General features: G+C 44.6%; 1 pseudogene; it reads left to right on the top strand.

Annotated features, from left to right (window-relative positions):
• Positions 1 to 26376, top strand: part of LOC119350878 — a 59763-nt pseudogene extending 33387 nt beyond the window's left edge.
• The last annotated feature ends 280 nt before the right edge of the window (positions 26377 to 26656 follow it).

The raw sequence follows: 26656 nt of genomic DNA, 5'->3' as shown, positions 1-26656 counted from the left end.
AGACCACAACATGTCCCTAGTGAACCTCTAGTTGACTAGCTCGTTGATCAACAGATAGTCATGGTTTCCTGACTATGGACATTGGATGTCATTGATAACGGGATCACATCATTAGGAGAATGATGTGATGGATAAGACCCAATCCTAAGCATAGCTCAAAGATCGTGTAGTTCGTTTAGCTAGTGTTTTTCCAAATGTCAAGTATCATTTCCTTAGACCATGAGATTGTGCAACTCCCGGATACCATAGGAATGCTTTGGGTGTACCAAACGTCACAACGTAACTGGGTGACTATAAAGGTGCACTACGGGTATCTCCGAAAGTGTCTGTTGGGTTGGCATGAATCGAGACTGCGATTTGTCACTCCGTATGACGGAGAGGTATCTCTGGGCCCACTCGGTAATGCATCATCATAATGAGCTCAATGTGACCAAGTGTCTGGTCACGGGATCATGCATTACGGTACGAGTAAAGTGACTTGCCGGTAACGAGATTAAACGAGGTATTGGGATACCGACGATCGAGTCTCGGGCATGTAACGTACCGATTGACAAAGGGAATTGTATACAGGGTTGTTTGAATCCTCGACATCGTGGTTCATCCGATGAGATCATCGAGGAGTATGTGGGAGCCAACATAGGTATCCAGATCCCGCTGTTGGTTATTGACCGGAGAGGTGTCTCGGTCATGTCTGCATATCTCCCGAACCCGTAGGGTCTACACACTTAAGGTCGGTGACGCTATGGTTGTAGAGATATGAATATGCAGTAAACCGAAAGTTGTTCGGAGTCCCGGATGAGATCCCGGACGTCACGAGGAGTTCAGGAATGGTCCGGAGGTAAAGAATTATATATAGGAAGTCGAGTTTCGGCCATCGGGAAAGCTTCGGGGGTCACCGGTATTGTACCGGGACCACTAGAAGGGTCCCGGGGGTCCACCGGGTGGGGCCACCTGTCCCGGAGGGCCCCATGGGCTGAAGTGGGAGGGGAACCAGCCCCTAGTGGGCTGGTGCGCCCCCCCTTGGAACCTCATGCGCCTAGGGTTGGAAACCCTAGGGGTGGGGGGCGCCTCCACTTGCCTTGGGGGGCAAGCCACCCCCTTGGCCGCCGCCCCCCCCCCCTAAGAGATTGCATCTCCTAGGGCCGGCGCCCCCTTAGGGGCCCTATATAAAGAGGGGGGAGGGAGGGCAGCCGCACCCTTGCACTTGGCGCCTCCCTTCCCCCTTGCTACACCTCTCCCTCTCGCAGACGCTTGGCGAAGCCCTGCCGGGATCCCTGCTGCATCCACCACCACGCCGTCGTGCTGCTGGATCTTCATCAACCTCTCCTTTCCCCTTGCTGGATCAAGGAGGAGGAGACGTCTCCTTGACCGTACGTGTGTTGAACGCGGAGGTGCCGTCCGTTCGGCGCTAGGAGCTCCGGTGATTTGGATCACGACAAGTACGACTCCCTCAACCTCGTTCCCTTGAACGCTTCCGCTCGATCTACAAGGGTATGTAGATGCACTCCTCTCATTCGTTGCTAGATGAACTCATAGATTGATCTTGGTGAAACCGTAGGAAATTTTTATTTTCTGCAACGTTCCCCAACAGGTCGACCACGAGAGTTTTGCTGTTCACCGGAACATTGTCTTCAGATTCATCCGCTGTCTTCATGGCGGAGCTCTTCGGCCCCATGAAGGAGGGGATTTCTACAGATGGTGCCATACAGATACAGGATTTGGAACCGAATGTGTTCAAGGCATTGCGCAGTTTCATCTACACCGACTTGATGCCCAAGATGGAGGTGGAAGGGGAAGCAAAAGTAGAAGGAGGTGGAGCCAATGAGGTTAGGTGGTTGCAACACCTGCTTGCAGCGGCGGATAGGTATGATCTCCATCGGCTCAAGTCGATGTGCGAACAGAGGCTGTGGAGGCACATAGATTTGAGCTCGGTGACGGCCATCCTTGGTCTGTCAGCGCAGCACCATTGCCATGGACTCAAGGTTGCCTGCCTGGAGTTTCTAAAAGTCCAGTCTGCTGAAGACTTGCAATTAATCATGGCGACCAGTGAGTGGGAGCACATAGCTGTGACCGATCTCTCCATTGTGAAAGAGTTCATTGCCAAGCTCGCTTCCAAAGCGTAGTTTTTCACTTAGACTAAAATGCCTCGGCAACTGAACAAGCTGCGAGGAATTCAGTTTGTTTATTTGGTAATAGTATTTTGGAAATTGCAAACTATCGTTGTGGTTCTTGCACTACAACACGGATGATGTTAGAAGGCATTATAAAATCCCTTGATCGAGGTGCCACCATCTAACATAAGCGAGCACCTGAACCATCTCTTTGCGACCAAGGTTGGCGCCGATGTGGTTTTCGAGGTCGGCCACGAGAGTTTTGCTGTTCACCGGAATATTGTCGCGGCACGTTCCGCCGTCTTCATGGCGGAGCTCTTCGGCCCCATGAAGGAGGTGATTTCTACAGCTGGTGCCATACAGATACAGGATATGGAACTGAATGTGTTCAAGGCCTTGCTCAGTTTCATCTACACCGACTCGATGCGCAAGATGGAGGCGGAAGGGGAAGCAGAAGTAGAAGGAGGTGGAGCTGATGAGGTTAGGTGGCTGCAACACCTGCTTGCAGCGGTGGATAGGTATGATCTCCATCGGCTCAAGTCGATGTGCGAACAGAGGCTGTGGAGGCACATAGATTTGAGCTCGGTGACGACCATCTTTGGTCTGTCAGCGTAGCACCATTGCCATGGACTCAAGGAGGCCTGCCTGGAGTTTCTAAAAGTCCAGTCTGCTGAAGACTTGCAATTAATCATGGCGACCAGTGAGTGGGAGCACATAGCTGTGACCGATCTCTCCATTGTGAAAGAGTTCATTGCCAAGATCGCTTCCAAAGCGTAGGTTTTCACTTAGACTAAAATGCATCGGCAACTGAACAAGCTGCGAGGAATTCAGTTTGGTTATTTGGTAATAGTATTTTGGAAATTGCAAACTATCATTGTGGTTCTTGCACTACTACACGGATGATGTTAGAAGGCATTATAAAATCCCTTGATCGAGGTGCCACCATCTAACATAAGCGAGCACCTGAACCATCTCTTTGCGACCAAGGTTGGCGCCGATGTGGTTTTCGAGGTCGGCCACGAGAGTTTTGCTGTTCACCGGAACATTGTCGCGTCACATTCTGCCGTCTTCATGGCGGAGCTCTTCGGCCCCATGAAGGAGGGGATTTCTACAGCTGGTGCCATACAGATACAAGATATGGAACCGAATGTGTTCAAGGCCTTGCTCAGTTTCATCTACACTGACTCGATGCCCAAGATGGAGGCGGAAGGGGAAGCAGAAGTAGAAGGAGGTGGAGCCGATGAGGTTAGGTGGCTGCAACTCCTGCTTGCAGCGGCGGATAGGTATGATCTCCATTGGCTCAAGTCGATGTGCGAACAGAGGCTGTGGAGGCACATAGATTTGAGCTCGGTGACGGCCATCCTTGGTCTGTCAGCGCAGCACCATTGCCATGGACTCAAGGAGGCCTGCCTGGAGTTTCTAAAAGTCCAGTCTGCTGAAGACTTGCAATTAATCATGGCGACCAGTGAGTGGGAGCACATAGCTGTGACCGATCTCTCCATTGTGAAAGAGCTCATTGCCAAGCTCGCTTCCAAGGCGTAGTTTTTCACTGAGACTAAAATGCCTCGGCAACTGAACAAGCTGCGAGGAACTCAGTTTGGTTATTTGGTAGGACGCGTCTAGGGAGCAGACGGGTGCTCCTTACCATTTCCTGGCAGCCACCCCAAATATAGTAAGTTTCTTTCCACCTTTCCTGGCAGCCACCCTAGGATAGGAAAGCATCCGGTCCCTTCTCCCGATTCCCGCAACCAACTATCGAGGGGCAAAATCACCTGGTCCTCCCCTTCGCCCGATCCCTCCCCCACCCCTGCGTGTCTTCTTTTCCCCTTCTTTTCTCCTCACCTAACCCCCAGCCCCGTCTTCTTCTGTCCCAAGCCAACAAGGACAGCAAGCCCCTTCCCCTCACCTCTTCCAGATCCAGAAAACCTTCACAGCCCTCCAATGGCGGCTCCATTAGTGTTTCTTCTCTAGGCAAAATCAAGGTGCCTCGTTCCTGATTGCCTTGCAAAAGGCAAAAAAATCAAGGCAAAAAGGTCAGATTTTAGCTCACTTCCAGATCCCCCTCCTCTTTCCCCATGATTTGTACAAGGCTGTAGTTGTGCAAAACATTGTGTAAAAAAGATGTGATGTTAAGCATGTTTAGTTTGATGTTTAGGCAAGTTTCAGCCCCCTGGTTGGGCAAATTTAGTAGTGTTGTGCACCCTAAGTGATAGTTCTTGCCAGTTTTCAAATTCTGTTTGCAAATCTGTTGCATATGAACACATTTGTAATCTGTAGACAAAAACACTAGGGGGGGAACAGTGCTATGATGATTATGATCTATTTCTGATGTGTTTCAGTTCTATTAATTGCTTATGAAAATGTTATTGGCAAATTAGACATTCTGTTTGAGCAAAAACAGTGCTATAATGAGGCAACTAAGTATATGTATGCACACAACTTTGGAAACTTATGACATGGCAAATCATGAACACTTTTGAAACTTATAAGACAATTATAACATGATGAATACTGAGATCACTATGGAAAAAAAGGCAAAAAACAAGGCTTTTTCGCCCTAGCGGATCTTTTTGGAGCATGTGGACAAAAAACAAATGGCTGATTGGAGCAACTTGCATTATAGGATTAAGCTAATGATGTCAAGGAAACTCTTGAAGAAGCTAGAAAAAGATTCCTCTTGGTCATTTGTTTCCATTATTCCTTGGTTTCAATAGTAAAAAAAACACTAGAAGAATAAATGTAACTAAAAATTGCAACTAAAAAACAAGAGACAGTTGTGTAGTACGATTTACCTTTGTTACAACATATCCTTCACCATGATCCAAGAAAGGTTGGAAAGTTGCCAAGATGCAGTTGCAAATTTATTAGTATTGCATCCTGCAAAAGAAGGGAAAAAACAAGAAAAACCATATACCAACAACTATCAACTGCAAAACGTTACTTCAAAACATACTGAGCATATCCAAACCAAACAAAAAGCTTGCTGCTATAAAGATGAAACCTAAAACTGTCAACTTAAGTTCTTTCTAACACAAAAACATAGGTACTGAAAGCAGAAATAGTCTGAATATAAAAGAGCGATCATGCCCATAACTGCTAACTTGAGTTTTTCCTAACACTAAACATGCTCTAATCTCTCTGATTTGGTAGTGAGTTCCATTCTGAAGACAGTTCAAAGTAGCATTTCTATGGCAGGATGCTTTGCTTCCCCAAAATCAATGTTGCCTGCATTTAAGAAAAACAAAATAAGAAAATATATTATGAAACACAAAAAACAAGCCTCTGTTATATGTACAAACATGATTCATTAGTACAAAAAAAACATGCATTTCCTGAAAATAATATATTGCCTGACATATATAGTTTGACTTGCCTGGTTATATGATTTGGATTGCCTGATAGTGCACTTTGAATTGCCTGGTTATGTTCAATTGCATCCTTAAAAACACAAAATGAATGCTATCTTGTGACTCTGGTGTGCTTGCGTTGCTGTGTTGTTTGCTTGCCTGAGTTTGGTGTGGTACTAGCTTGCCTCAACAACGTAAATTGCTTTAATTTTTCTGGTTGAAAAAATGCACAGGTTGAACATGATTGAGCTATTTTTGTGTGCTTGGGTAGCTGTGCTATTGGCTTGCCTGTATTTACTGTGCTACTTGCTTACATCCCTGTGCTGACTTGCTTTAATTTTTCCCATATTGAAATAAATAAACAGGTTGACAATGATTGACCTGAATGAGGAACCAGCTGAAAATAATGATGATCCATTGTACTGTACACAACATGCTGCTGGAAATGCAGAATTTGTGGCGGAATCACCTAATCCCCCTATCATGCAAAGAGTTGATGGTGCTGCTACAGAAGCAATGGAGAGAGATGGGCAGTCAAGTCATGGGGGGCGTGCTCCGGGCAGTACACAAGTACCTACAGCTGTAGCAGCTGGGAGTGATGCTCATACCCTTGATGGCACAGGTGCTGCAGGTGATACCGGTGGAACTGTTGGTAATGGTTTGGGTGCTGAAAATGATAATGAAGCTTGGTCACAGCCCAAGGAGCCTTACGTGTGCATGAGGTTCGACACATTGGAAGATGCTAAGGTGCATTACAATGCATATTCCTTGCAAATGGGTTTTTCAATCAAAATGAATAGTTCAAGGAAGGATATGAAAACCGGGGAGTTGATAAAACAACAGTTTGTTTGCAACAAGTTTTGAAAGTCTGATGTTGATGACGGAGGGGCAGAAAAGATTCCCGTGCTAGATGACATTGTTGAGCAAGCAAAAGATGATAATGAAGATGAGGCTATTGTCTTTCTTGATGATGATAGTAAGGGCAAAAAGAGGAGCAAGAAACGAAAAAGAGATAAAATTATGCAAACTGGTTGCAAATCTAAGATGATTGTGAAGGTAATAGATGGCAGATGGGAGGTGATCTACTTTGTTAGCGAGCACAACCATCCGTTGATTGACAAGCCATGTTTGACTAAGTATTTGCGATCACACCAAGGGATACCGCCAGAAGAAAGGGCCTTCCTTACTCACCTTCATAACTGCAATTTAACTACAGGTTTTGAACCACACCCACCTCCCCCCTATCTTCGAACTTTAAGAACTTGGACATGCCTACTGGTTGTGTGTTTCTTAGCCCATCAACAAGTACCTAATTTTGCTTGAAACATGTCACTAATTTGCTTCAAACATATGTCTTAGTTGCTTGATAGTGACACTAAATTGCTTATAACAGTACAAAAAGAGATAAAATGCCTAATTTGTTTCTGGATGCTGGACTTGCCTAATGTTTACCTATTTCTTGCTCAATGCAAAAGTTCCTACTTGCCTAGTTTTTTTATAAAATAAATTTGGTGTTGAATCTGAACTTGCCTATGATTAGTCTCTATGTAGCTAAAATGTACAATAGTACTTGCTTCTGCATGGGGTCAACTTGCCTATGATTGAAATTTGTATTGCTCACTAATGCATAGTTACCCCCCTAGTTTGTTTTGTGTATTTTGCTCATGTGTTGCCTGAGGCGTATGGTTGTAGTTGCTTGTATAGCTTCATGAATTGCCCAAGCTTTGCATTTGAGTTGCCTTGCTGAAAACAAAAAAGAAGCTATTTTTGGCACTGTTTTTGTGTGGAAAAAGGATTGACCACCATTGTGACTTCATATCAACAGGTCGTATGATGCACAAAACTATCTGATTTTCACTATATTACAAAACTATCCTATAATTGGCCCTATTACCCTCCCTCTACATTTTCTATAGAATCTGAAACAAATCAAGGCACCTATAACAAAAAATCACAGAATAAATTCTCGTGAAATGCTTAAAACTGTCCTACAAAATAGGGCCAATTATAGGGCCACCCTATTAACCTCCCTTTACTGAATTACTTTCTACCTCACGCACACACAAAAAAAAATCACATGTACATTTTCCATTGCTAAATCATTACTGTCCTGCACTAAATCAAAACACACTTTCGAACCACCTTTGTAGGCGACACACAAACCATATCAGGCAAGTCATCACAAAAAACAAGGCAACATTGACATAGGAGAGGCAATACTGTCCTACAATAAACCAACAACACACTGTCAAAACACCTGCGTAGGCAACACATGAACCATATCAGGCAAGTCACTCACAAAACAAGGGCAACATTGACATGCGAGAAAGCATTATTCTCGTGCACTAAACCAACAACACTGTCAAAACACATGAACCATATGTACCAAGTCTTGCCTTCGAATCCTACCAACACGAAATGCCCCGTGTGGTCGTCCCTCTCCAATCTAACGAGTTCTCCATCAATTCTCGATATATCGCCAGTTTACACTAAAACGCGCGCGACCGCAAGATGTGGGTCTCATTTTACTATTTACAGGAACGGCCCCCCTCCCTCTACCAGGCTAGCTTATCCTATCTCCCCCTCTTCATTTTTTCAAGAACGGGCCCACCTCTTCCCTTGCACAGGGAGCGGACTGGACCATTAGCACACGATGTATTCTTGTATAGCTGGTTAGTGAAACACAGTGCACACCCCATCCTTTTAAGGAGGTCAGAATCTTTGTCAAGAAGCGGTATGGGACTAATGAAACGGCAGTTATTAGAGCTCGTCTTCGTCAACGTCGCTGGCCGATGCTGCGACAAAACTTCACAAGACTTGCTCCATTAGATTCGACTGTCCCACCTAAGATAACATCCTGGAAAGTTGTTGTGGAGGACGAGAGCTACACGGTACTATCTTAACCGTTCATGTTCTATGGGATGTGTGACACTGGCAGTGCCGCAGCAGAGGTTAGCAGTGCTATTTAGCAGAGCGATTTGACCCTCACATGCTAGCGAATACTTTCTGCTACCTACAGTGCATAGGTAGCAGGCTACTATTGCCGACATGTGCATCAGGCCAATCCCCTCACCTGTCAACTCTAGAATTCTGTAGAACAACTCAACGTCTCCCTCTCTCTTTCCTAAAACTTTGCATGGAAAACCACTCAAAAAAGTCAAGAGGCATGAGAGAGGAAGAATTTCTACCAGAGAGAACTTTTATGTGTGAGAGAGAATCATTTTAGAGAGAGACAAGACTGTTTTGAGTAGGTTGTGTAAGAGAATAACGTGCATATGAGAGAGAAGAGAGAGAGGGACTTTGTTAGGGAGCGGCATGTGAGAGACAAGAGAGAGAGGGTGCTGCTGTGTGTGAGAGAGAAAGGAAGAGAGAGAGGTGATGTGAGAGGCGCAGACAAGGGAGAGAGAGATGTGACCGCTGTGACAGTTGAGAGAGAAAAGGAGAGAGATGCGCTGTGAGAGAGAAAACAAAGACAGAGCAGCATGTGAGGGATTGTGTGAGAGCTGCATGCGAGCACGGGTCAGCACCCTCTGATAATTATCTGACATTGCTTCTGTCTACAGCTTAAATATGCATACATCCTCAGGCATCTGAGTCTATCATGGACGGCCACGATACAGGGTACCGTGGAGCTCGAGCTACAAAAAACCGTGCTCATAACATCCACGTTAAATTTTGTTTCTAACAAGGAACGACAAGAGCTAGCAGATGGCCGACTATGGCGAGCCGTCGTCGACAGCTAGTGTTTATATCTTCGATTCCCAGGAGTCTTCGCTGTCGCTGGATCGTTGCACACAAAATCTACAAAGAACAGCACCTGTTTTACCCACCCTCTCCGTGTAATGCATGAGCGCAACAGCAGCTCACCGACCTGCTCCGGACCAGCCGCAATACCGGCGGACTCGCCGCATCTCCTAGTCTAGACGAGCATCCCGTGGCGGCGAGGTCCCCTACATGCCGACGGCGTCGGCAACAGCCCCACGTACGGGCAACCAACCTACCCTTCAAGCCAGAGTTGCAGTTTCAATTTTGAGAAACGCATCAATCAATTAGCAGGCGCTTTGAAAAATAGCCTCAAAATCTCTATCAAATTGAGGCACTCCTCAAAAATGCCTTCAAAGCTCCATACAGTCCGAGGCGTTTCCCAAAAATGCCTCCAAAGCTCATACAATCCGAGGTGTTTTCCAAAAATGCCTTAAGTTAAAGATGATTTTAAGGCAGATTGTTCAAAACACCTTCTTAAACATGAATTTGAGGCATTTAAAGAAAATGCCCTTACCAAAATGCCTTCAATTAGCGACCGTGTTGTAGTGTTGAGATGTATCACTCTATGGGTACCGTGAACTGAATGGTTGCCTACTTGGCATATATAAGAAGTTAGTTTATACATAAATCTCTTATTGGTCATGCTCATGCAATCCGCGTAGTGTTGTACTCCCTCCGTTCGGAATTACTTTTCACAAAAATGGATAAAAATGGATGTACCTACAACTAAAATACATCTAGATACATTCATTTGTTGGACGAGTAATTCCGAGGAAGTATCTATCTACGCGCTTGAAAAGCTGTGCAATCTGCAGCTTCAGTCTATGATCTTCCTCTTCTAACTATTTTAGTTCCAGCTCATGAACTGTATAGATCGGTGTTGCATTTGCCCAAGTGAGCTTCCATCCGCCATCATCATGCTACGGCATCACGACATGTGTCGTTGGGCGGGTATGACGTCTCCGTCACCGGCGGCCACCTCTTCTTGCCGCACGACGTGTTTCCACCTGTCCTTGAGAAGGTAGATGAGCGCCACGGCGGAGACCTCGGTGGTGAGGAGTGCTGGGCGCCGTACAGAGCCTGATGCTCCTGCCGGTCCTCTCCCGGTACGTGTGGAGGCCGATGTAGACATTGGCTAGGGATGTCAACCGGTCCGTTTAAAATTCACTTATGATCATGATAGTTAAAAAAGTTTTTTATTTGTTTGAAGAAAATGAACTATCAAGCTAATAAAAACTAACTAAAGGGGATTGTGGACGCCATTTATTTGCCACTTACATCCCTACATTGGCCACCCCGACCACGCACACCGCCACCCCCAGCAGCCACACTAGTAGAAAACAGGGCTTTTGTTCGTGCCTGGCCAGCCCATTAGTCTCGGTTCTTCACGAACCAGGACCCATGGAGGGCATTAATTAGACCCGGTTCATGAGTCCAGGGGGCCGGCCGGGGCCTTGTGGGCATTGGTCCCGGTTCGTCTGGACTCATTTGTCCCGGTTCGTCTGGCCAGTGCACCAGGTACCACATGCTCCTCGGCTCCTCGCCTTCATCACATACTTTTATCTGAGGGTGTGGCTAGGTCTCCGACTGAGATTTAACCAAGTCTCAGTCAAGTGACAAAACATGCAAGAGATATGCAAAAAACTAAAATGAAAATTTTACACGAATCTTAGAGCAACTCCAATGGGCCGACCCAAACGGATGGCGTTTTTGTCCGCTTTTTGTCCGTTTGGGTCGGCCGCCCATCCGGCATCCGCCCTCTTTTGGATTTGGGTCGGCAGCGCGCCCAACGCGCCGACCCATTTCATGACCGCGCGCGCTTTAGATCATTGCCAGCGGCCATGCCAGCGCGCGGGAAAGGTTCACGCGCGCGGGGGAAAATCGTCATAACGCGCGCTGGCTTTGGAGCTCCAGAGCGCGGGAAATGTTCGCGCGCTTGTTTTGGCGCGCCGCGGCCGGCGCTTGTTATAAGAAAGGCGCTCCCCACAGTCAGTCTGCCGCCCACTCGTCTTGCCCCCTCTCACTAACCTCGCCGCATGTGCGCCACCATGTCGTTGCGCATCCTCGGCGCTTCGGATTTTCGCGGAGTCCGCGAGCGCCCCTCCGTCGCCTTCTCCGCCGAGATCTTGTTTGGCAAGAAACGCCTCATCCTCGTCACCTTCGACACCGCAGAGCAGGCGGCCCGCGCGTACGACTCAGCGGTGTGGAGCCTGATGTCTACTACACAACCTTCTTCTTGTAGACGTTGTTGGGCCTGCAAGTGCACAGGTTTGTAGGACAGTAACAAATTTCCCTCAAGTGGATGACCTAAGGTTTATCAATCTGTGGGAGGCGTAGGATGAAGATGGTCTCTCTCAAGCAACCCTGTAACCAAATAACAAAGAGTCTCTTGTGTCCCCAACACACCCAATACAATGGTAAATTGTATAGGTGCACTAGTTCGGCGAAGAGATGGTGATACAAGTGCAAAATAGATAGTAGATAAAGGTAATTGTAATCTGAAATTATAAAAGCAGCAAGGTAACAAGTGGTAAAAGTGAGCGTAAACGGTATTGCAATGATAGGAAACAAGGCCTAGGGTTCATACTTTCACTAGTGCAAGTTCTCTCAACAATAATAACATAGATAGATTATATAACAAGTCCTCAACATGCAACAAAGAGTCACTCCAAAGTCACTAATAGCGGAGAACAAACATAGAGATTATGGTAGGGTACGAAGCCACTTCAAAGTTATTCTTTGGGATTCATCTATATAAAAGAGTTCATACTAGAATAACACCTTAAGACACAAATCAACCAAAACCCTAATGTCACCTAGATATTCCATTGTCACCTCAAGCATCCGTGGGCATGATTATACGATATGCATCACACAATCTCAGATTCATCCAACCAACATAAAAGTACTTCAAAGAGTGCCCCAAAGCTACTACCGGAGAGTCAAGAACGTGTGCCAACCCCTATGCATAGGTTCCCAATGTCACGAAACCCGCAAGTTGATCACCAAAACATACATCAAGTGGATCGCAAGACATACATCAAGTGTTCTCATAAAAGACTCAATCCGATAAGATAACTTCAAAGGGGAAACTCAATTCATCACAAGAGAGTAGAGGGGGAGAAACATCATAAGATCCAACTACAATAGCAAAGCTCGGGATACATCAAGATTGTGCCATAGAGGGAACACGAGAGAGAACACGAGAGAGAGATCAAACACATAGCTACTAGTACATACCCTCAGCCCCGAGGGTGAACTACTCCCTCCTCGTCATGGATAGCGCCGGGATGATGAAGATGGCCACCGGTGATGGGTTCCCCCTCCGACAGGGTGCCGGAACGGGCTCCCGAGAGGTTTTTGGTGGCTACAGAGGCTTGCGGTGGCGGAACTCCCGATCTATCTTCTGTTCTGGAAGTTTTAGGGTACAAGAGTATATATGGGTGCAGGGGGTACGTCGGAGGAGCTACGAGGGCCCCACGAGGCAGGGAGCGCGCCCAGGGGGGAGGGCACGCCCCCCACCCTCGTGAGCACCTCCCGTATCTCCTGACCTGCACTCCAAGTCCATCGGGTGGCTTTCCTTCCAAAAATAACTTCTCCAGTTGATTTCGTTCCGTTTTGACTCCGTCTGATATTCCTTTTCCTCGAAACACTGAAATAGGCATAAAACAGCAAATTTGGGCTGGGCCTCCGGTTAATAGGTTAGTCCCAATAATAATATAAAAATGGAAAATAAAGCCCAATATAGTCCAAAACAGTAGGCAAAGTAGCATGGAGTAATCAAAAATTATAGATACGTTGGAGACGTATCAAGCATCCCCAAGCTTAATTCCTGCTCGTCCTCGAGTAGGTAAATGATAAAAAAGAATTTTTGCTGCGGAGTGATACTTTGGCATAATTTCAATGTAAATCTTCTTAATTGTGACATGAATATTCAGATCCGAAAGATTCAAGACAAAAGTTCATATTAACATAGAAGTAATAATACTTCAAGCATACAAATTAAAGCAATCATGTCTTCTCAAAATAGCATGGTTAAAGAAAGTTATCCCTACAAAATCATATAGTCTGGCTATGCTCTATCTTCATCACACAAAATATTTAATCATGCACAACCCCGATGACGAGCCAGGCAATTGTTTCACACTTTAGAAATCTCAAACTTTTTCAACTTTCATGCAATACATGAGCGTGAGCCATGGACATAGCACTATAGGTGGAATAGAATGGTGGTTGTGGAGAAGACCAAAAGGAGAAGATAGTCTCACATCAACTAGGCGTACCAATGGGCTATGGAGATGTCCATTAATAGATATCAATGTGAGTGAGTAGGGATTGCCATGCAACGGATGCACTAGAGCTATAAGTATATGAAAGCTCAACAAAAGAAACTAAGTGGGTGTGCATCCAACTTGCTTGATCACGAAGACCTAGGGCACTTTTGAGGAAGCCCATCATTTGAATATACAAGCCAAGTCCTATAATGAAAATTTCCCACTAGTATATGAAAGTGACAACATATGAGACTCTCTATCATGAAGATCATGGTGCTATTTTAAAGCACAAGTGTGGAAAAAGGATAGTAGCATTGTCCCTTCTCTCTTTTTATCTCATATATTTTTTCCTTTCTCTTTTTTTGGTGGGCTTCTTTGGCCTCTTTTTTATTTGGGCTACTTTGGCCTCTTTTATTTTTTTATAAAGTCCGGAGTCTCATCCCGACTTATGGGGGAATCATAGTCTCCATCATGCTTTCCTCACTGGGATAATGCTCTAATAATGATGATCATCACAATTTTATTTTTCTTACAACTCAACAATTACAACTCGATACTTAGAACAAGATATGACTCTATATGAATGCCTCCGGCGGTGTACCGAGATATGCAATGAATCAAGAGCGACATGTATGAAAATTATGAAGGTGTCCTTGCCACAAATACAATGTCAACTACATGTTCATGCAAAAAGCAATATGACGAAAGTAATGTGTGTCATATGAACGGAACGGTGGAAAGTTGCATGGCAATATATCTCGGAATGGCTATGGAAATGCCATGATAGGTAGGTGGTGGCTATTTTGAGGAAGGTATATGGTAGGTGTATGATACCGGCGAAAAGTGCGTGGTATTAGAGAGGCTAGCAAAGGTGGAATGGTGAGAGTGCGTATAATCCATGGACTCAACATTAATCAAAAGAACTCATGCACTTGTTCCAAAAATTTAGAAGTCATCAAAAACCAAAGCACTAAACGCATACTCCTAGGGGGATAGATTGGTAGGAAAAGACCATCGCTCGTCCCCGACTGCCACTCATAAGGAAGACAATCAATAAATAAAATTGTGCTCCGACTTCATCACAAAGCGGTTCACCATACGTGCATGCTACGGGAATCACAAACATCAACACAAGCATTCTTTAAATTCATAATCACCCCAACTAGCATTGCTTTGATATTATCACCTCCATATCTCAAAACAATTATCAAGCATCAAACTTATCTTAGTATTCAATTCACTCAAAAGAAAGTTTCACATATCTTGAATACCAAGTATATTAACATTAAGCAAATTACCATGCTATTAATGACTCTTAAAATAATCTAAGTGAAGCATGAGATATCAATAGTTTCTTTAAAACAAATCCACCACCATGCTCTAAAAGATATAAGTGAAGTACTAGAGCAAAAAATTATCACGCTCAAAAGATATAAGTGAAGATCAATGAGTAGCTAAATAATTATGCAGCTATGTGAAGACTCTCCCAATTAATAATTTCAGATCTTGATACTTTATTCAAACAGCAAGCAAAGCTAAAGAAAACTACATTGCAAGGATAGCACAACTCATGCGAAGAAGCAAAAACTTAGGCTCAACCGAAACTAACCGATAGTTGTCGAAGAAGAAAGGTGGGATGCCTACTGGGGCATCCCCAAGCTTAGATGCTTGAGACCTCTTGAAATATTATCTTGGGGTGCCTTGGGCATCCCCAAGCTTGAACTTTTGTGTCTCCTTAATTCCTATCTTATCATGGTTTCTCTTTTTATTAAAAGCTTCATTCACAACAAACTCAACAACACTACAAGAAACCTGTTAATTCATGACGGATTTCCTGTGACATTTTTAGAAACTGTCATGGATGGGCTGGTACAGCCCCGCAAGCCCGCCAAAGCCCGCTAAAGCCCGGCTAACTGCCCCTGCTATAAAAATCTAACCCTAACACCCTCCTCTCTCTCCCTCCACAGCCCCCTCCCGTTCCCCATCGTCTCACATCGCCGTCACCCTCCCCCTCTTCGCCTCCCTCCTCCAACAACTCGCCACCGGCCCTCCAACTCCCCTGCTCTCACCTCGCAGCACCGGGAGTTGCCAGATCCACTGAACCCCCAACCCATCCATCCCTCTCCAACCCATGGCTAGGGTTTCGGTCTCCTTCAGATTGTTCAACCTCGCCTCACATACTCCCCCTTCCTCCCAGATCCACCAGGCTGCGCTCCTCCCATGGCATCCATGGGGTGGGTCATCCTACAGCAGCTGATATGTGACGAGCGAGGCAGGGAAGAGGCATTCCTTCTCATGATCTGCAGTGCATCTCGCGTTCCATGACGTCCTTGGAGATATGTACGCGACTTCTTCAGCACGTACAACCACGGTGGTGGTAAGAGAAGGACGACCCCTTCCCTTCCTTGCTAGCTAGCTGTTCTGATTTGGGTTGGTCCAATCCGATCCAATCCTGCCATGTAGTTTGGTTGTAACATAGGAGAGGGATACCTGTAGTTGAGTTTCAGTTTGGACAACATTTGACACACATTATTGGGGGATTTGGTTTACTTCAGTTTGTATGTGCATTCCTAAAATTGAAAATGAAATTGGTTTGGTGTTCAATCCCCACAAACCAATCTGCAACATTTTTTATTTGACTTGTATTGCATCAGCAACTTAAATTTGTTTGTTATATTTACCAAATCTGTAGAGGCTTGATAGATATCAATGTCACCCTACTGTTAGTTTCTTGCTCCGGGTCTTGTGGGGTTGGGGAGTGTTGGGTCCTCACTCTGCCGAGCTGCAACAAGCTGGCTGGGGGAGCACTACTGTTTAGTAGTACATTACTGCCACCCGTCAGGTTTATACTGTTGTTTACTAGATCAAACTTGATCCATGCTCCTATTGGTATTAGGTGATCATGTAGGTCAAGTTATATTACAGCTGGATGCTTAGTTTCTTACTATCCCTGATCCATGCTCCTATAGAGTTGTTTCTGGCATACATGAGGGGAAGTGCGAAATGGCTTGGTTTTGTTGATGCTTTTATTGCTTTACTAAGTACATGTACAATTCTTCCATAAGTGAAAGAAATTTCTGAATACAGTTCTTCAACAAGTGTTTTGACATTCAGTTAATTTGACAGGTGGCTATGGAACCTTGGAGGAGTTGCTTAAGTCATCACGTGGGCACAACTAGGTGTAAACAAGAAGACGGTAAAAACTAACTTCCATTTGTTGTTGATGCTTATCATACAAAAATCATACAACCCCAATCATCCTGGGATGATGTGTTTGTCTGCAATATATAGTGACTGGGTCATCATATACGCATTAGACCAACAGTGAACATATTAAAGTTAGTTGCCAAGAGCAAGTGTGCTACTACTAGTCTGCTACATAGGAGTCATTTGTGCATGCAAGTGATGTGCGTACTTGTACAGTGCTCCTCCGTAAAGGCTTGGTGGCCCTGTGCCGCAAGCTAGTGTGCTACTACAGAATGAACATTAAAGCATGCAAGTGTTTGCGCTAGCTTAGAGTGGTACAGTTTGGGTAAATACCTTACTGTTTGTGCTACAGAATTGGAATGAGTGTTGGTGGTGTTAGTTTTTAGTTAAGAAAAATTATCACCTACTCAATTTATCAAGTATATGCTATTTTTTATGTGGTATTTAACGAAATTGTACCAAAATAATATGGTATATATCGAAACCTTGTCGAGGGAACATCAAGGCTTCATTACTGCCTTGATGTCTCATTCAATTATTACTTGACTTCTTAATATAGTTGTATGATTAACTCTTCTGTTTTCCCTTCTTTGGGTTTGCAAGCAACAATTTCATTGATGCTGAGTGTTTTTTCGCTTATTACACCAGAGATGATGAATTTTGTACTATTGTATTTCCAGAAATGCGTGTACACAGATTTGTAATCTGAAGGAGCGATGAAGTGAAGATTGAGTGCTTTTCTTTAATATTAATAATAGATGGTATATTTTTTGTTTTGATTTAAGAGTGTTTGATCTGGTACATAGTGCATTTGTTTAGTCTCACAATTTCAGTGTTATTTCTCTATTTCTCGTATTATTCACACCACGTCATTGGTGAAAGCCTGCTGAAAAGAATAATTAAACAATGGTGTGCTAAGTTAAACTAAAATGTTATGTACTAAAGGAAACAAAATGACACCTACGTATATTCCCTTGAATGATTTACTAAATACATTTTCATGTGAGGGCTCTTTACAGAAAGCAACTAAGATCCATTTAGAAAATCATGTTAATATTATTTTGCATATCATTAACTAATGGTTACATTGTTAACATGGTATTAATTTAGTTGGTTCATTATCTTGTACCCTTTTTATAATACTATCCCTTATATTAATTTTATTGTAAAGACAATAATCAGGAAGTGGCATGTATAAAATTTCAACATTTGCTCTCTCTCTCAATTCCTTGTCCCATCTCATACTGAAGTTTGCGCAGAGATAATTATTTACCTTGTATGCCATGAAGACTATGATTTATTGTAATTGGAGAATGCATGCGTTTTTCTCTTCCAACATATATTATTGTTCTTCACAATTCACGGGTGTGGTTATATCTAGATTGCTTGGAAAATCAACTAATATTGTTACTCTATTCATTGGGAGTTAGTTGTTATAACTTACTATAATTTTGTATGTGTTGAATTTTTTGCAGCTTTGGCAATTAGTCTATGTCACTGGAGATTGAAGTTTTTTAGCTGGAATTACTTGGGCCCGAATAGCTGCCTGGAAGTGGTGGTGTACTGTTGGAGATTAAGATAAACTAGTAGTGCATTTTAGTCATGTTTATTTGAAAATTTAAAAAATGCTTATAGTGTGTTCTAGATATGCTTCTGATATTTTGATATTAAATTTTGTTTTTTGTTGGAAATCTGTAATTGTCTTGTGAACGAGTGCTATTATTTGAATGAATATAATTTGGTTGCCTTTGTAAATTATTCTGCGTCAAGAAAACAAGCTGGGCAGGACAAAGATGGACATCTAATCGGTTTTACTCGAACAAAATTATTGGGCAAAACCCCTAATTGGGCTGGTCACTACATGGGCCATGCATGTTGCCTCCATGTCAGATCCACATAGACGCCATCATTGCTTCCACGTCATGTAAATCGGTGATGGATTGTTCCGTCACATCCTAGTTTGGGCCGGGCGGGCCTGGGGCAGATCCATGATGGCCAAGAATCGTCAGGGAAGGTATGATGGGAAATTATGACGCGATATACATGACGGATTCCAAATCCGTCATGGATGGGTACGCATGACAATTTTTGACTACTCTGTGACGGACCAAGACCGTCATGTATTAACAAGTTTCTTGTAGTGCAAGAACTCGTGAGATAGGTTAGTATAAACCAGTGCAAAACCTTATCATTTTCTACTGTAACAAATCACTAAAATTATTATTCAACATTGAATACTAAATGCCTCTGAATATTTAATACTCCCATCCTCAAACAGAATCATTAAACAAGCAAACATATGCAAACAATGCAACCATAACAGCAATCTGCCAAAACAGTACAGTCTGTAAAGAATGCAAGGGTATCAATACTTCCCTGACTCCAAAAATTATGAACTAAAATTCCCACTGTAATAAATTTATCATAGATTAATATGCAAAAAGGTTCAATGTTATACCATTCTCTGACTTTTTTAGGGAATTTTTGCAACAGCGGTAAACTTTCTGTTTTCAAACAGCAACATGCAAACTAGCAAAATAAGCATGGCAAAGGCTATCCTTGACTTTTTTATTGAAACTAAATATGCAAAACATTATTCTAACTAACAGAAAGCAAAACTAACAAAAGAAAATGACGCTCCAAGCAAAAACACATATCATGTGGCGAATAAAAATATAGCTTCAAGTAAAGTTACCGATGAACAAAGACGGAAGAGGGGATGCCTTCCGGGGCATCCCCAAGCTTAGTTGCTTGGTTGTCCTTGAATATTACCTTGGGGTTCCTTGGGCATCCCCAAGATTAGGCTCTTGCCACTCCTTATTCCATAGTCCATCGAATCCTTACCCAAAACTTGAAAACTTCAACCACACAAAACTCAACACAAAACTTGTAAGCTCCGTTAGTATAAGAAAATAAAACCACCACTTAGGTACTGTAATAACTCTAACTCATTCTAAATTCATATTGGTGTAATATCTACTGTATTCTAACATCTATATGGTTCATACCACTTAATACTAGCCATAGATGCATCAAAATAAGCAAACAACATATAGAAAACAGAATCTGTCAAAAACAGAACAGTCTGTAGTAATCTGTATCAAACGTATACTTCTCGAACCCCAAAAATAATGAAATAAATTGCTGGACCTGAGCAATTTGTCTATTAATGAACTGCAAAAATAATCAAACTAAAAGCACTTTCCAGTAAAAAAAATGGCAGCTAATCTCGTGAGCGCTAAAGTTTCTGTTTTTCACAGCAAGATCATATAAACTTCACCCAAGTCTTCCCAAAGGTTCTACTTGGCACTTTATTGAAACAAAAGCTATAAAACATGATTGCTACAGTAGCATAATCATGTGGACACACAAAAACAGTAAGGATAAATATTGGGTTGTCTCCCAACAAGCGCTTTTCTTTAATGCCTTTCTACCTAGGCATGATGATGACAATGATGCTCACATAAAAGATAAGAATTGAAACATAACGGGAGCATCATGAAGCATATGACTAGCACATTTAAGCCTAACCCACTTCCTATGGATAGGGATTTTGTGAGCAAACAACTTAGGGGAACAATAATCAACAAGCATAGGAAGGTAAAATAAGCATAGCTTCAAAACTTTGAGCAAATAGAGAGGAAACTTGACATTATTGCAATTCCTACAAGCATATGTTCCTCTCTCATAATAATTTTCAGTAGCAATATGAATGAATTCAACAATATAACCATCACCTAGGGCATTCTTTTCATGATCTACTAGCATAGAAAATTTACTACTCTCCACATAAGCACAATTCTTCTCATTCGGAATAGTGAGAGTATCATAAGAGACTTGAACACTAAAAATTGTTTCCACATTAAAAGAGTAATGTTATGAAAAAGGGTAATCATAATCATGACAAGTTTTATAGATATAATCATCACTACTTTTTATAGCATAAATTTCGTCACAATAATCATCATAAGTAGCAACTTCGTTCTCATCATAATCGATTGAAACCTCTCCCAAGATAGTGGAATCACTAAATAAAGTTGACACTCTTACAAATCCACTTTCATAAATATAATCATCATAGGTAGGAGGCATGCTATCATCATAACAACTTTGCATATCAAAACTTGGGATGCTAAAAATATCATCTTCATTAAACATAGCTTCCCCAAGCTTGGGACAAACATTAATTCCAGCAAATATATTCTCAAATATCTCATCCCAATCAAACATAGCTTCCCCAAGCTTGGGCCCTTTCATATCATAAGCATAATCACTCTCATCATTAAAAATATTGATAGCACCAATAGTATAGCAATTATCATCATCACAATGAGTAGTAGGAGCAACATCACTTGGGAGGGATACCTTTCTACCTTTGTTTCTCCTTCTTTTCTTTTTCTTCTTCACATTATGTGTAGGTTCAACCTTCCTCTTTGAGCTCCTTATTGATGAGATTGGCTGAATAGAAAGCTCCTCCTCATTACCTGATTCATCATAAGAAATAATAGGAGGAGATTGGGAAGCCTCTCCCCTTTCATTAGTATTCTCATCATCTTCCATTTGCTTTCTTTTCTTTAGGTAATTGGCAATATAAGGATTTTCAATGCAATTCTCCGCACAATACATATAAATTTCCTCCTGATCAAAACCAAGAAGTTTATAACGGGCAAAATCTGGGAGATAGTTGGTTAAACATTTCATTTCTTCATAACCCATAAGCAAGCTAAGTTCATTATAATTTGAAAGGGAAATCAACTCATCACAATTTTTGGACATGATTAGATCGTGAAACAATTTGCATCGGATAGCTAAATGACCACTTTCATTGCAAAGTCCACAAGTACGGCCAATATAATTTAAATATTCAACAAAAACATCTAGCCTTTCTTGCAACAATTTAGTTTCTAAGTACTTATGCCTCTTGCAATATCTATCTTCCCTATTTGGTATGTCCATGCAAATCCAATCTACTCCACAAAAATCAACATGCTTATACGAGACATTTTCATCATAACTAGTACAATCATCATTAGTACTATGGATATTCAAAGAATTCGTACTAACAACATTGCAATCATGCTCATCATTCAAAGATTTAGTGCCAAACAATTTAATGCATTCTTCTTCTAACACTTTGGTACAATTTTCTTTTCCATCATACTCACGAAAGATATTAAAAAGATGAAGCGTATGAGACAAACTTAATTCCATTTTTTTGTAATTTCCTTTTATAAACTAGACTAGTGCTAAAACAAGAAACAAAAAGATTCGATTGCAAGATCTAAAGATATACCTTCAAGCGCTAACCTCCCCGGCAACGGCGCCAGAAAAGAGCTTGATGTCTACTACACAACCTTCTTCTTGTAGACGTTGTTGGGCCTGCAAGTGCACAGGTTTGTAGGACAGTAGCAAATTTCCCTCAAGTGGATGACCTAAGGTTTATCAATCCGTAGGAGGCGTAGGATGAAGATGGTCTATCTCAAGCAACCCTGCAACCAAATAACAGAGTCTCTTGTGTCCCCAACACACCCAATACAATGGTAAATTATATAGGTGCACTAGTTCGGCGAAGAGATGGTGATACAAGTGCAAAATAGATAGTAGATAAAGGTAATTGTAATATGAAATTATAAAAACAGCAAGGTAACAAGTGGTAAAAGTGAGCGTAAACGGTATTGCAATGATAGGAAACCAGGCCTAGGGTTCATACTTTCACTAGTGCAAGTTCTCTCAACAATAATAACATAGATAGATCATATAACAAGCCCTCAACATGCAACAAAGAGTCACTCCAAAGCCACTAATAGCGGAGAACAAACGTAGAGATTATGGTAGGGTACGAAACCACCTCAAAGTTATTCTTTCGGATCGATCTATAAAAGAGTTCGTACTAGAATAACACCTTAAGACACAAATCAACCAAAACTCTAATGTCACCTAGATACTCCATTGTCACCTCAAGTATCCGTGGGCATGATTATACGGTATGCATCACACAATCTCAGATTCATCCAACCAACATATAAGTACTTCAAAGAGTGCCCCAAAGCTACTACCGGAGAGTCAAGAACGTGTGCCAACCCCTATGCATAGGTTCCCAATGTCATGAAACCCGCAAGTTGATCACCAAAACATACATCAAGTGGATCGCAAGACATACATCAAGTGTTCTCATAAAAGACTCAATCCGATAAGATAACTTCAAAGGGGAAACTCAATTCATCACAAGAGAGTAGAGGGGGAGAAACATCATAAGATCCAACTACAATAGCAAAGCTCGGGATACATCAAGATCGTGCCATAGAGGGAACACGAGAGAGAGAACACGAGAGAGAGATCAAACACATAGCTACTGGTACATACCCTCAGCCCCGAGGGTGAACTACTCCCTCCTCATCATGGATAGCGCCGGGATGATGAAGATAGCCACCGGTGATGGGTTCCCCCTCCGGCAGGGTGCCGGAACGGGCTCCCGAGAGGTTTTTGGTGGCTACAGAGGCTTGCGGCAGCGGAACTCCCGATCTATCTTCTGTTCTAGAAGTTTTAGGGTACAAGAGTATATATGGGTGTAGGGGGTACATCGGAGGAGCTACGGGGGCCCCACGAGGCAGGGGGCGCGCCCTCCACCCTCGTGAGCACCTCCCGTATCTCCTGACGTGCACTCTAAGTCCATCGGGTGGCTTTCCTTCCAAAAATAACTTCTCCAGTTGATTTCGTTCCGTTTTGACTCCGTCTGATATTCCTTTTCCTCGAAACACTGAAATAGGCATAAAACAGCAAATCTGGGCTGGGCCTCCGGTTAATAGGTTAGTCCCAATAATAATATAAAAGTGGAAAATAAAGCCCAATATAGTCCAAAACAGTAGACAAAGTAGCATGGAGTAATCAAAAATTATAGATACGTTAGAGACGTATCAGCGCCTCCGGCGGCCTAGTCGGGAGATCAATTTTCTGACGTGTCGAGCCAGCGGGCGCAGGATCTGGCGCCTCTCCCACGGCTTTTCACCGACGAGGGTCGTCGCGTCCACCGAAGGCGCCAACGTCGCATCGCCATCGCCGAGATGGACATGCAAGCCTTGGTGGTGTGGCGCGAACGCTTCCCGCAGGACATCATCAACGAACATCAGTTCTATGCGCAGAGGAGGATGGAGAGGAAGGCGAGGAGGACAGAGCGAGCCACCTATCGGGAGGGCAAGCATGCGCGGAAGCAGGCCGCTCAGTTGAGATTGAAGCTGCGAGAAACATCGGGGTGGGACTTCGTGGATGAGCAGGCTGCTGACGCCTATATTCAGACGTTAGAGGAGAACATTACCGAGTCAGAGTCGGAACCCGATGAGTAGTTGATTTTTATTTTATCTGTGTACGCAAGAACTATCAATGTATCCTTTTTCATCGGAAAAAATGGCCAGCGGCATCGGCGATGAAGTAGGCGGTGGAGGTTGTGCGCGTGCGGGGAGGAGGGAGCGCGAGCACTTGCGCGTCCATCTGCCGCGCCCACGCAAATCCGGCTCAAAAATGGGTCGGGAATGGGTCGGCAGGCGGACGAAAGCGGACGCGCGTCCGTTTGGGTCGGCGCGTTGGGCCGACTTTTCTGTCCGCGCCGACCCAAATGAACGGCGGCGGACGAAATGGGTCGCCCCATTGGAGTTGCTCTTAATGTAAGATCTCACGGATATAGCAAGACTTAGCAAGACTGTTCATCTGAAGAACAAGAGATCACAGACCATCACACACTTGCATAAGGAACATTTATAGAAAATCAATGTGTTTGTCTATGTGTCTAACTAACCTGTCGGGTCTGAGGAATCTGATGAGCAGCTGGAGCCAGATGAGGCCATAGAGGGCGAGGCCGATCCGCTGGTGGGTGTTGTTGAATGTGTTACCAAAAAAGGCTTTCGCCCCGCTTTATATATAAAGCCACAAGCCCACAACCAACTTACAACGAGTGATACAACACCACACGCATCCCAGGCAAGGTACAAAGATGCTAAGAAGCAGCTAACACTCCCACAACAAATCCAAGTAAACAGTAGATAGACACTAAGCCTCACTAGGAAGTCGAGGGAGCACTCAACCGGGAACAAGCCACCGAGAAAAGACCAAGCTACCCGTTGTCGATCTATGAGCCCCAAGGCGATGCCTTCAAGAAGGATACGCCACCGGAGTGCCGCCACCACCCGATCCAGAGGATCATGATTTTCATCCGGGGCACCATGGAGGACATGGAGTAACCACGAGGGAGCCTTCAAGAAGATCACGACGTCCACGGACGACGCTTTCGTCGGCCTGAGAATGCCAGGTTGGGTATTCACCCAGGAAAACACACTCCGACTCCAAACAGGTTGCGACCAGTCCTCGGGACAGACGCCGCATCACAACCACCAATCGACAAGCACTAGCCGCCATGCCGCCCACACGACCATGGAGACTAGCCCGCACCTGAGCCGCGAGCTCCGCCCACGAGCACGCCGCTCACACCAATAAGGCCGCCGCCCTGCATCCCAACGCTCCAGACACCAACAAAGGGACGGACTTGGAACCAACCGGTAAAACCCTAGCATAGCAGAGACGCCGATGACTGGACTACCCCGAACAGCGATATGGAGCTCGGAAGCACTAGGTAGGGGAAATGGGGAGAAGAGGAGCGGAGCATGTCCGGACCAGCGCCCCCTGCGCCGGTGACAGGTAGAGAGACCACCCATCCCCCCTGCAACCTCCCCACACGTCACCCCTGATGCCCCACCACGGCCTCCCGCAGCTCCACGCGGGGCAACATCAGCCACCCGTCCACCGGCAAGGGCCGCCGGCCCGTCCGTACCCAGCCGCCAAAGAGGGCCTCCAGAGCGCCCATCCACCGAGGGACCACCGCACCACCGGCAGCCGCCGCTGTAGCAGCTCGCCACACGCTGCCGCGGTCCCTTCCCAACGCCACGACCACGCCAGGTCGAGGCCAGCCCCTGCGCCGCCTGTCGAGGGAGAGCCACCAGATCCAAACCTGATTTGGGCTGCCGCCGCCGCCAGGCTCGCGCCATCGCCACCTCCAGGGGCACACCACGCAGCCCACCACGTCGGGGCAGCAGCCACCAGCGCCGCCGCACCCCATGAAGCGCAGCGTCCCCGAACGACGAGGCCGTCCCGCGTCGCCCACCACCGCTCGAGGAGGAGAAGAGGCCCCGCCGCCGCCGCTGCTGGCCGGGCAAAGCCCGGCCAGCGGGCGCGGCGGCGACGAGGGGAGTGGAGGAGGGGAGGGGACTAGGAGCGGCGGCGGCTAGGGTTTCCCCCCGTTGCTCACGGGAGCAACGCGGGGGGAGGAGGGGGAGGGTATTTTTCCAGTTGAATGTGTTTTCGAAGTTTGTGATCGCCAGCGTGGCGCCGGCTGTGGCCAAGGCCATGCTGGGACCTGTGTGGTGACGTGGCAGTAGAAGATGACCCTGACGGCCATGGGCCATGGTGCTCTTCATGTTGCTCGAGAACCTGATCAGCAGCACGCCGACCGAAATCAGGAAGCCGGCCGACGACCAGAGGATGAAGGCGTGGAGCTTGATCTTGAGCGACAGCTGCAAAACCAACAACTCAAGTGTTCAAGTTCAACCAAGTGTAAGTTTGCAGTCAGTCACAAAGACAGAGAACAAACTTAAAACTAGCTTCAGACATAAAGTCCTCAAGATTTAAGCAAGGCATTCCTCAAAACATGGTACAGACCAAAAGCAGGCTAAACTCATCATAGATAATGAAACAACATCTTCAGGTATCTCACAAGATGGCTTCATTAGAAATGGCCCCTTGGTAGACTTCCATTCTTCCTTCAGCCACCTGCAATCTTAAGAATTCCAGGGCGCCATCCTCTAGCAGTGTTCAAGATATCATCTGTTACTCGTTCAAGCAGCCTTACCCCCCATATCAGCTCCCTTCGCCTTTTCTGATTTTTCTATAAAATTGACCTAGAGCTTAT

The sequence above is a fragment of the Triticum dicoccoides genome, chromosome 1B (genome assembly GCF_002162155.2).
Source record: "Triticum dicoccoides isolate Atlit2015 ecotype Zavitan chromosome 1B, WEW_v2.0, whole genome shotgun sequence".
In the NCBI taxonomy this organism is placed as follows: Eukaryota; Viridiplantae; Streptophyta; class Magnoliopsida; order Poales; family Poaceae; genus Triticum; species Triticum dicoccoides.
Note: the sequence above shows the minus strand (reverse complement) of the source record. Positions and strands in the feature narration are given on the sequence as shown.